This window comes from Chelonoidis abingdonii, chromosome 11, assembly GCF_003597395.2.
Source record: "Chelonoidis abingdonii isolate Lonesome George chromosome 11, CheloAbing_2.0, whole genome shotgun sequence".
Classification (NCBI taxonomy): domain Eukaryota; kingdom Metazoa; phylum Chordata; order Testudines; family Testudinidae; genus Chelonoidis; species Chelonoidis abingdonii.
In genome coordinates, this window is record NC_133779.1 from 61597061 (window position 1) to 61607801 (window position 10741).

Consider the following 10741-nt stretch of genomic DNA (forward strand, 5'->3'; position numbering starts at 1 on the left):
CTCTTTCCACGCACGACGCGCAGAGGGCGTATCAGAGGTCTCTTTCCACGCGCCACGCGCAGAGGTCTCTTTCTAGAAGTCTATAATGTAGAACTAAACTATTGGTGTATGTAAAGTAAATAAGGTTTTAAAATGTTTAAGAAGCTTTATTTAACATTAAATTAAAATGCAGATCTTAGTTTAGTGTGACCCTCGCCCTTGCTTTTCCTTGCTGAGTTTTCCAATGTCTGGCACGGATTTGGATACTTTAAGCTGCACACCAGCTTATGAGTGATCAGTTGTTAACCGGCTCCAAGAGGGACTGATTTCATGTGTGAAAATACCTGTTCACACAGGTATGTGGATGCAAAGGCTGACAGCATTGCAAACACAATTTTCTTCAAACAGTTACATTTCACTGGCAGGGACGTCCAGCAGGTCAGAATAGAGGCCCCAGGATCTCTCTCGGTAGCTTTAAGTGCACTCCGCAGAGCTCCAAACTTTGATGCCAACAATTCTGAGCTTTTTAACTGAATCAGCTGCATTTCGAAATCTTCAACACCCAGCCACTGAAATACAGACAAATCCAAGTCGCTTTCGTTGAACTTTTCCAGCGATTTGGCCCAAGGTTTTCTTTTCTAATGAAACCTGAAATCTTGAAATCTGTCAGAAAATTCGGATTCCAGTTCTTCCATGTACATTCCAATCTCATCGACACTGACAGAGCAACATGTCGATAGCTCTTTTATGTGCTGGAAGTAGCGGAAAGTCGAAGTTCAAATATCCCGAGAAAACACTGCTAGTTTTACAACAAATGCCTTCCAGGCTTCATAAAGATCCAGAACCGTTTGCCCTGCACCCTGGAGATGGAGATTGAGTTCGTTTAGGTGAGCGGTGATGTCAGTTAGAAACAGGAGCTTACACAGCCATTTGTCATTATTCAGTTTGGGTAGTTTTGTCCTTTTTCCGACAAAAAGGCCTTGATTGCATCAAAACAGTTTACAAAGCGCACCAAAACCTTGCCATGACGTAGCCACCGAATGTTGCTGTGAAGTGGGATGTCATTATAAGCACTGTCCATCCCTTCTAGCAGTGCTTGAAACTGTCTGACCAGCAGCGGGCTGAGTGGGGCTAGCGGATGGGACCCCGGGTGGAAGGGGGCCAGCAGTGGGACCCCAGGCTGGCAGCAGAGCCCCTGGGACTGGTGGCCGGGGCCTGGGACCAGCAGCGGGCTGAGCAGAGCTGGCAGATGGGACCTGCGGATGGGACCCTGGGTGGCAGGGGGCCGGCAGTAGGACCCCAGAATGGCAGCTGAGCCCCCGGGACTGGTGGCCAGGATCCGAGCAGCGTGAGTGCCACTGAAAATCATCTCGCATGCTGCCTTTGGCACACGTGCCATACGTTGCTGCCCCCTGCTCTGCTATATACTCTGCAGGGGGGTGTAGGAACATTCCTGGTTGTACAGTGGGACACTCCCTCCTTGGGCAATGTCGGTATGCGGGAGAGTGAAGGAGGCGAAGCTGAGGCTGTTGTCTGGCAGGCGTCTTCACGTGACCGTACATGGTAGATGCATTTACTGATACTTGGGGTTCTAGACCAAGTCCCCGGGTATGTTCCTGTATCTTTTAACTGACGGTTCCGAATGCGAATCGACGCACTCCATCCACCCTGCGAGTCAGTGAAGTCCACCCGGCTTGTCCCATCTCCTGATGTTTTTACAATTCCATTGAAGTAAAAATCACAGTGTCCCCTGCTCAAAATCAGTCCAAGGAAACTGTATCGGCCTCAAGCTTGTGTACTTGGACAACACATCCCAGAGTCAGATCCTCCCCCGCTGCTCCTGTGCCTCTCGCTCCCCTGGTCCCTGCCAGCAGACTTAGCTGCCCGTAGACCTGCTGCTCTTCCAGGCAGCCAGGCCTGCAGCCCATTCTTTTCTGCTCCATACAGAAACTAACTACTGCTCTGGTCTGCAGCTTCTTTTATATGGCCCCCCTGGGCCCTGATTGGCTGCTTCCCCTACAGCCTCTCAAGCCTGCTTGGAGGACCTCTCCACGGCTTCTTTCCTGGGATGGGTGGGGCAGAACCCCGAGGTTTGTAGCTTGTTACAGCATCACAGTGTGAGAGGGAGCCCAGGTTGGGAAGCCAGAGAGCTCAGCAGTCCCCCAGTTCCAGGTTACGCCCCAGGGAACCCGTCACAGTGGGTGGGAGTCAGGACTCCTGGGTTCTATCCCCAGCTATGGGGGGGGAAGTGGGGTCTGGTGGGTCAGAGCAGTGGGGCTGGGAGTCAGGACTCCTGGGTTCTATCCCCAGCTATGGGGGGGGAAGTGGGGTCTGGTGGGTCAGAGCAGTGGGGCTGGGAGTCAGGACTCCTGGGTTCTATCCCCAGCTATGGGAGGGAAGTGGGGTCTGGTGGGTCAGAGCAGTGGGGCTGGGAGTCAGGACTCCTGGGTTCTATCCCCAGCTATGGGGGGGGAAGTGGGGTCTGGTGGGTCAGAGCAGTGGGGCTGGGAGTCAGGACTCCTGGGTTCTATTCTTGGTTATGCCCCTTTGTCCCTGGGGGATGGAGACCCTCCTCTCGCTCTGAGGGCTGAGCAGCTCATCAGATGCTTTGAGATCCCAGCTGGCCAGTGCTAGAACAGGACCAAGCCTCATCCCTTCCCCAGGGTCTCTCAGAGCAGGGGGATCCTGGTCCTTCGAACTCTGACCCAGCAGGCCCACTTGGCCTGTGGCTGGGGAGTCTTTGGGGCTGGACAGGGTTAAAAGGAATGGGCACCACCACACACACACCCTATGTAACCAGCGCTGGGGCTGAGCTTTCGCAATTTCCAGAGAAAGGGGAAGTGTCTCTGCTGCAGCCAGACAAGAAAGTGAAAGGCTCCCATAGGACAAATAGTGCGTGGAGCCAGAACCCCCGAGCCCTGACTCTCAGCCCCCTGTTCTAACCACTAGACCCCACGCCCCTCCCCCAGCTGGGAATAAAAACCAAAAGTCCTGATTCTTGGTCACTGTAACCACTAGACCTCATTGCTACCAAACCAGGAAGTACGTTGCCTTTAAAGGCCAGGAACAAACTGTCACGGTTCCCTTTCCTCCCCTGAGCCACCAGCCACTCACGGCGCCTGGAGTTATTGCCACAGATGTAGATGAATGTGATTCCTCATTACCTGCCCCCAACCTCCCTGCTCTCCCATTAGTGTCAGTGGTGGGATCAGACCAGAGTCCCAGCTGCTAACCCAGGCCCAGGGCCCAGGTAAGAGCCACTTTCCCTTGTTTTGGGGCAAAGAAACCAGAGTTGGGAAGAATCATAGAATCATAATCAGGGTTGGGAGGGACCTCAGGAGGTACCTAGTCCAACCCCCTGTTCAAAGCAGGCCCAATCCCCATGGATTCTTCACATCTCTAAATGGCTGAAAGGAAATTAATCGGTGAGAGTTTCTTATGGGAGGGGCCCCAGCTGAGACAAGGGCCCTGTTGTGCCAGGTGCTGCCCCGACACAGCCAGAGACAGTCCCTGCCCCAAAGAAATTACAATTAAAATAGCCAATAGGTGGGAGAGAAAACTGAGGCACAGAAAGGAGCAGTGACTGGCCCGCTGTTGTATGGTGGGCCCATGACAGATCTAGGAGCAGGACCCAGGGCTCTGTGTCCCACTGCTCTGCTCTAGCCACTGGGCCACACTGTCACATTGTAATTGAGGGTAGTATTGAAAATACCCTGGGGGCTCCCCAAACCCGGCATGAGAGCCAGTCTCCGCCCAACAAGCTCACGGTGTAAGATATGGGGACTGAACATGGCAGGGCAACGTTACTCTTCGCTGTTAAACAGATGCTGTGCCCGACCCCAGAGCAGGCTGCATTTCACTGCTGGTTGAAAAGCTCAACAACTGGGCAGGCTGCGAAGGTGTCTGAGATCATAAGGGGGAGACCACGCTAGACTGATCGACTGTTCAAAGCGGGAGCCTGGTGTTTGAGGTAGAACAGAGGGCTGGGAGCCAGGACTCCTGGGTTCTATCTCAGCTCTGCAAAGGGAAATTTATTCTCAGCCACACCCAGGCCCTCAGACCCTCACTGGCCAGTTGGCCCATTATCCAGAGAGGACGTTCACAGAGCAGTTGGGTAACATCAGACGCTGGCTCTGCCCAGGCTGTGGTCACAGATACACACAGAGACGGGCCCCGATAAACAATCCAGCTATCAGAGGAAGGAGCAGAGGACGTGCTGGGGGTGCGGAGCTGCAGAATGGGCTGGGGGGGCTCAGCAGGGGACGCTTTCCCATGGCAGTCAGAGCTGGCCCCAATGCCCCAGGGTGGTGCTGGGGGGGCTGTGCTGCAAGGACAGCCCCCCCTGCACCACTCTATAGGGGGGCTCTCCCCTCGCAGTCAGAGCTGATCTCTGCTTCTGGGGCTTTGCTGTTCCCAGCTGAGACACTGAGCCCCGACCCTGCCCCCTGGGGCCTGTGATACCCTTCCCCCACCTGGCCCTCTCCCAAGGGGTCGGGACGTCTCCCTGGGGTCCCTGCCACACCCCAAAATGGTTTGTTCCCTTCCTCCTCCCTGATTCTCCCTGCACATGTCAGCTCCACATAGGAACCATCCTCCGGTCCTGCCCTGAAACTGGCCTCTGCATTGCTGTGAGCTGCCAAACAGCCATGCGTCTCTCCCCAGAGGTGGCTGCATTTCACCCCGAGGCTGTGAGACACGCAGCCTGCTGGGCACATGGGGATAGAAGTGCCACCAGTCCTTGCTCTGTCAGGCCAATCTCCGAGCTTTACTCCCTTCTGGTTAGGAAACGCTTTTACGAAGGGCCCTGGGTTTAAAATACCTGGTCACACAGCCGGTCCCATGGCCAGACGCTGTCGCCCGGCGCAGACGAGCTGTCACCCAGAAATGCTGCCAGTGACTCATTCCCGGCCCCTTTCCCCTGCAGGCCGGCTGAGCGCTCTGTCCTGGATGGAGATGGCCTTGGTGCTGGTCCCTGCCTTCTGCCTCCTGAGCAGTGAGTAATTCACATGGACACGCCGAGCTGCCGCCCAGGGACCGGTGGGGACTGTTTCCCAGCCCTGGGAGTGCGTCTACACTGCCAGGAAGGGGCTCGGAACCGGGTTCCAGCGTGGGGAAGTCCCAGCCATTCACGCCAGTGGCTCCAGTTCAAGCCTAGCGGGCTCCTGGCCTTGACCCTGACCCCGAGTGGCCGGGTCCTCACTGCTGGTTGCGCCCCAGGTGGAGAACACGCCTGGTTCTCAGGGCAGAGTCAGCCTGGTCTAGCCCCAGCCACCTGGGCTGAGCAGCGAGGGCCTCAGCCGCTCTCGTCCCTTGAGCTGCCGTTTTCCCTGCACCACGTCCTGCCTCCGGGCATCTCGCTGCCCCGGCGAGTCGGGGCGTCTCCTGGGCTGGCCCGGAGAGCTCTGCTCCCTGCCCTGCCCGTCCGCCCAGCTCCGGCACCCAGCTGGGCCCTGCTGCCGTTTTCCCTGCGCCACGTCCTGCCAACCCTCCAGGCTTGAACAATTAATCTTTAATTAAAAATGGTCCTGTTATGAAACTTTGTCATGGACTCACAGGTCAGGCCCACTCTTGGCCCCATGCGGTCATGGGGGGAACCCCCTTCAGTGCGATAGCCATTCTCAGGGGGCCACTCTCTCCTGGGGTCAGGCCCCTCCACCTCCTGGAGCCGCACTTCTCTGAGCCTTAGCATGTCTGTCTCTGCCGTGGGCCCCTCAGGAAGTCCCCTCGCTCTGGACCCCCCAGGCCTCCAGCCCCGAAGGGGTTGATGCCCCCTGGTCTCTAGCCCGGAGCAACTCTCCCCCAGCATAACACAGGAGGTTTATTGAGCACAGGAAACTCTCTGGCCTCAGGCCTGGCCTCCCTCAGCCCAGCACATCCCAGTCCCCCTGCATCCAGGGGGGCTCTGCCTGCTCCCCCTCCAGCCCAGAGCCCCCCTGCTCCCAGCTGGGCCTCCGATATCCCCGGCCCCAAGCCCCCTCTGTCCATTGGCTTCTCTCCAGGGAAACAGGGTTGTAAACGGGGGCCTGGGCCTTCTCTCCTCTCAGCCCCCCTCTGGCCCCTCTGGCTGGAGCCGGCTGGTCAGGTCACCGGGGTCCTCTCCCTGCAGCCCATTGTCCTCCCACTGGCCAGAACTGGCTGTGTCTTCTGAGCTGGGTCTCCAGGTCACCAGGAGCTGGGGTCTCCATCCTGCAGGCCATCAGCCGGGGTCCCAAGTTCCCTCTCTGGTCCTCTGGAACAACAGACTCCCTCTCCCCTCCCCTCGTTAAACCAGTAACACCCAGGGAAACCGAGTCCCACCCCCTGTGCATGCAAACCACTGGAAAACACAGAAAACCCCAAGAAAACCCCCCACAAACCTCCAGAAATTTCTCCAACCAAAGTTGGCAACCATATCCTGACCCCTCAGCAGTGGGGCTCATCCTGGGATGAGGGGTGCACTGAGGGGTGACATGGGGGGCTGAACTGAGGGCGGATGCGGAGGTGAACTGACGGGGGCTGGACTGAAGGGGGTGGCCGGAGCAGGTGAACTGAGCAGAGATTTAGAGGGACTGAAGTGGGATGCAGAGTATGGACTAGACTGAAGCGGGGCTGGACAGATGTGAGGGAGGGGGTCAGCCAGGACTGATGGGAGAACTCGGGGGGAGAGGAGTGATTCAGGGCCTGGGGTGATTAATTGCAGGCGATGGGATGATGTTGCGGGAGAGCATCTCCAAACTCCCCTCCCCCAATTCACAGGGGGGCACTGGCTGGGCTCACTGTCACCCCCAGGTCAGGAGAGGGCATAGGGCTCAGACAGCCCCACAACACAACATCCTGGATTGTGTTTTAAAGCCCCTGCTTTTGGGGGCCGAGCTGATGCTGGCCTCTCCTGGCAGGATCTGTGCAGCAGCCCAGCCTGTGGGGCGGGTTCCCCAACTCGCTGGGACCGGGTGCTGGTCTGATCCCCGATTCCTGTCCCCAGCAGGTGCCTATGCCCAGGCGTGGGGCGTGACACTCGCACCAGGGCCCCTTGCTGTGGGGACCGGCTCCTGCGTGACCATCCCCTGCTCCTTCACCTACCCCACAGGGTGGAATGTCAGTGCCGTGAGCTGGACCCGGGTCGGGGACCAAACTGTGTATCACTGGGACGGGGCTCGTGTCCACGCTGCCTTCAAGGGGCGCGTCCGTTATCTGGGGGACCTGCAGCACAACTGCTCCCTGCGGGTGGCGGGGCTGCGCCACAGCGATCAGGGCACCTACCGCTTCCGGTTCGAAGCAGCGGGCGATGGCAGGAGGGACGGATGGACAAGTCTGCCAGGACAGCAGCTCAATGTCTCCGGTAACCAACTTCCATCCAGCACCCCCGGGTCACTCACTCTCGCCACACGCGAGTGCGCACACAGGGCAGGGCTCATCACTCACCCATACAAACCACTTCTGCCTTGCTCTGAAATCCAAGTGGTTAGAGCTGGGAGCCAGGACTCCTGGGTTCTCTCCCGGCTCTGGGAGAGGGGCTGGTGGGTTAGAGCGGGGGGGCTGGGAGCCAGGACTCCTGGGTTCTCTCCCTGGCTCTGGGAGGGCAGGCTGGGAGCCAGGACTCCTGGGTTCTCTCCCCAACTCTGGGAAGAGAGTGGCAGCTGGTGGGTCAGAGCAGTGAGGGGCTGGGAGCCAGAACTCCTGGGTTCTCTCCCTGGCTCTGGAGGTGGAGGAGGGGACTGGGAACCAGGACTCCTGGGTTCGCTCCCTGGCTCTGGAGGGGGTGGGGGCTGGAAACCAGGACTCCTGGGTTCTCTCCCCAGCTCTGGAGGTGGAGGAGGGGACTGGGAGCCAGGACTCCTGGGTTCTCTCCCCAGCTCTGGGGGGTGGGGAGCCAGGACTACTGGGTTTTCTCCCCAGCTTTTGGGAAAGTGGGATGTAGTGGTTACAGCAGGGAGGGCTTGTGGGTCAGGACACCTAGGCTGTGTTGTCAGACCCGAGTCCGCGTCATTCTGTCTAACTCTGAAGAGCTGCCGAGGCTGACCCTGCAGCAGGCGTGAGAGGCTCTCAGGTGGGCCTGGGACCCTGCAGGACCCCCACCCCCACCCAGAACAGTGGGAGTGGGTAAAATGTGCTTTGTTGTACGTGAGTTCGGGTTGGCAAAAAAACAGGCTAAGATAATTTGCAGGAAAAACACTAAAACTCATTAATGTAGCAAGAGTCGCCTAGCGAGGAAATTGCTAAATAATTTGCGTGAGCTTCTCTTTCCTCTCCATATTTATCTCCCTCGCTCCAACGCTGGGGAAATGCACCCACCCAAGTCAGGTCAGAGACGCATTCTGAGACACCAGGAGTTAAAGCGAGTTTGTACCTGGTTCAGGCAAGATTTGTTTTATTCTTTTAGTGGTAGAAGTGGTCTCTGAATTCTGTTGGTATCGATCATATCTTCACCCACCGGTGCCTGGCTGTTGGTTGGTTGGTTTTTGGCAGCGTGGCGGAATCTCTCTCTCTTGGGGCATCGAAGGTTTTTGTGGTTGGAAGGGGGGTGAAAAGGCAAAAACCAAAGCCAGGCACTTGGACAGAATTAAAAACAGTCCCGCTCAGGGCTCTGGTCTGAGCCTGAGGTGTGGTGCCCCCCACTGGCAGCTGTTCCCCTCTGGGCAAACCCAGCACTCCCCGTGTCTCAGGCCAACGCTTGCTGCTGTCCCACATTGCCACAAGCCCTCATTGCCCGGCCAGCCGAGCTCCCAGGCTGGGCCGCGCCCACCCCTGGGGCTGCTTCCCGCTCTGCAGCCAGGCCGTGGCCCCTGGGGGGTGCCAGCCCCAGGGCCCCAGCAGGGTTCAATGGCTCCTCACCCCTCCTCTCCTCCCAGACGATTGGTGCCAGCCCTCCCTGGGGCGCCGAACGGAACCGGGACCCTCCCTCACCTGCTCCGTGGGGGCCGCCTGCCCCCATCACCCCTCCTGGTATGACCGAGATGGCGCGCGGCGGAGCCCAGGGCAAACCCCAGGCGGGGCTGGGGCGACCGAGCTGCGAATATCCCCATCCCAGCTGGCCCCCGGCGCGGCACTGAGATGCCAGGTGGAGGGATACTGGGATGAGTGTGACTCTGCCCCATCCCAGCCCCTGGGGACAGGTGAGCTCTGCTGCTACACATGGCATGGGTATAGCGGGGGGCGGCTGGGAGCCAGGATACCTGGGTTCTTTCCCTGACATGGGGAGTGGAGCAGGGATGTGGTTAGAGTGGGGGCAGGGCTGGTGATCAGGACTCCTGGGTTTTGTCCCGGACACAGGGAGGGGAGTGAGGTCTAGCGGGTGAATGCAGGAAGGGTGGGAGTCAGGACTCCTGGATTTTACTGTCTGAAAAAAACCTCTCATCTGGCTCTAGCAAGTATTCTGCCCCCGTGGGACTGGACGGGGAGGGACCTGCCTCTTCGGTCAGTCCCGGGGCCCCACTGACGAACTCTCACCCAACTCTTGCCTCAGTCGCCCCCAACGTGCCCAGGGTCGAGGGTTCGTGGCTGCCAGGGAAGGCAGGGCTAAGGGAAGGCGACGGTTTTACCCTGCGCTGCCAGGCTGCTGCCCTGTGGCCCATCGCTGGGTACGTCTGGTCCCGCGGGGACGTGTGGCTGCCAGAAGCTGGGCAGGATTTACGTGTTGACAAGGCAGCCGACTCTGACGGAGGGAGCTACGCGTGCGGGGTCTGGGTCTCCAGCCCTGGCTGGGCGTATCTGAGCCTCTCTGCGAGGGAATCGGTCGAAGTTCAGCGTAAGTAGCGAGCGCTGGCGAGAGCCTCCTCCCTCGCAGCCCCCGATACTCCCCACATGGCCTCCTGGAACAGCCCCGCGTGCCCCCTCCTCGTCCCCCCTGCCGGTGTCCAGCCGCGAGCGCCCCGCTTGCGAGGCTGCATGGACCGAGATGCTGGACGCGGGCTTTAGATCAGCGCCCCCGGGGGCCCTGAGGAGTCAGGCTCCCCCTGCTTCGCCCCTGCCCGCCTCACGAAAGCGTGACCATGGGGAGTGCCGTAGAGGCTCACCACCTGTCTAAAGTGACACCAGCCTGGGACACACAACCCCATTTTTCTCGTCCTTTGCCCGGCTCCTTTCTGCATGGACCGAGATGCTGGACGCGGGCTTTAGATCAGCGCCCCCGGGGGCCCTGAGGAGTCAGGTCCCCCCTGCTTCGCCCCTGCCCGCCTCACGAAAGCGTGACCATGGGGAGTGCCGTAGAGGCTCACCACCTGTCTAAAGTGACACCAGCCTGGGACACACAACCCCATTTTTCTCGTCCTTTGCCCGGCTCCTTTCTCCCGCCATATCCAGACGCCCCTAAAGGCGCCAACATCACGGCTACATCCAGCACTGACCAGAACAAAGGGGACCCTGTGAATTTAATCTGCCGCTTCAGCAGCCGTGTCCCCGCCGACGTCACCTCGCCTGGGACAAGGATAACGCCAGGCTGAGGGGGGGTCGTAGCTGGCGCTTCAAGGCATCACAGTGACGCACGCTGGGGAATATCACTGCGAGGTTTAGAACCAGATGGGGCAAACCCTTGGGCTGTGGGTTCTGATCCCGCCGGCTCCATGCTGCCCGGGTCGGGCCAGGCTGTCAGCGCCCCTCACCGGTGACAGCTGCCCCTGTCTTCCCTCAGGCTCTGGCAGGTGCCCATGTCTGAGCCCCGGCCTCGTGGCCGGCGTTGCGGTTGCCATCCTGCTCCTCATCATCCTTGTTAATGTGGGGGTTTGGTACCTGCTCGGCAGAGGCTGGTGGCAGGCAGCAGCTGAGGGGGCTGTGCAGGGTAAGATTT

At 59.1% G+C, this 10741-nt stretch overlaps 1 long non-coding RNA gene across 1 annotated transcript; it reads left to right on the plus strand.

Annotated features, from left to right (window-relative positions):
• Positions 1–2975: 2975 nt before the first annotated feature.
• On the plus strand, positions 2976–7297 carry LOC116834940 (uncharacterized). The gene is made up of 3 exons (XR_012656867.1): positions 2976–3229; positions 4904–4972; positions 6944–7297. It is a non-coding gene; the product is annotated as an uncharacterized LOC116834940 (long non-coding RNA).
• Positions 7298–10741: the final 3444 nt, after the last annotated feature.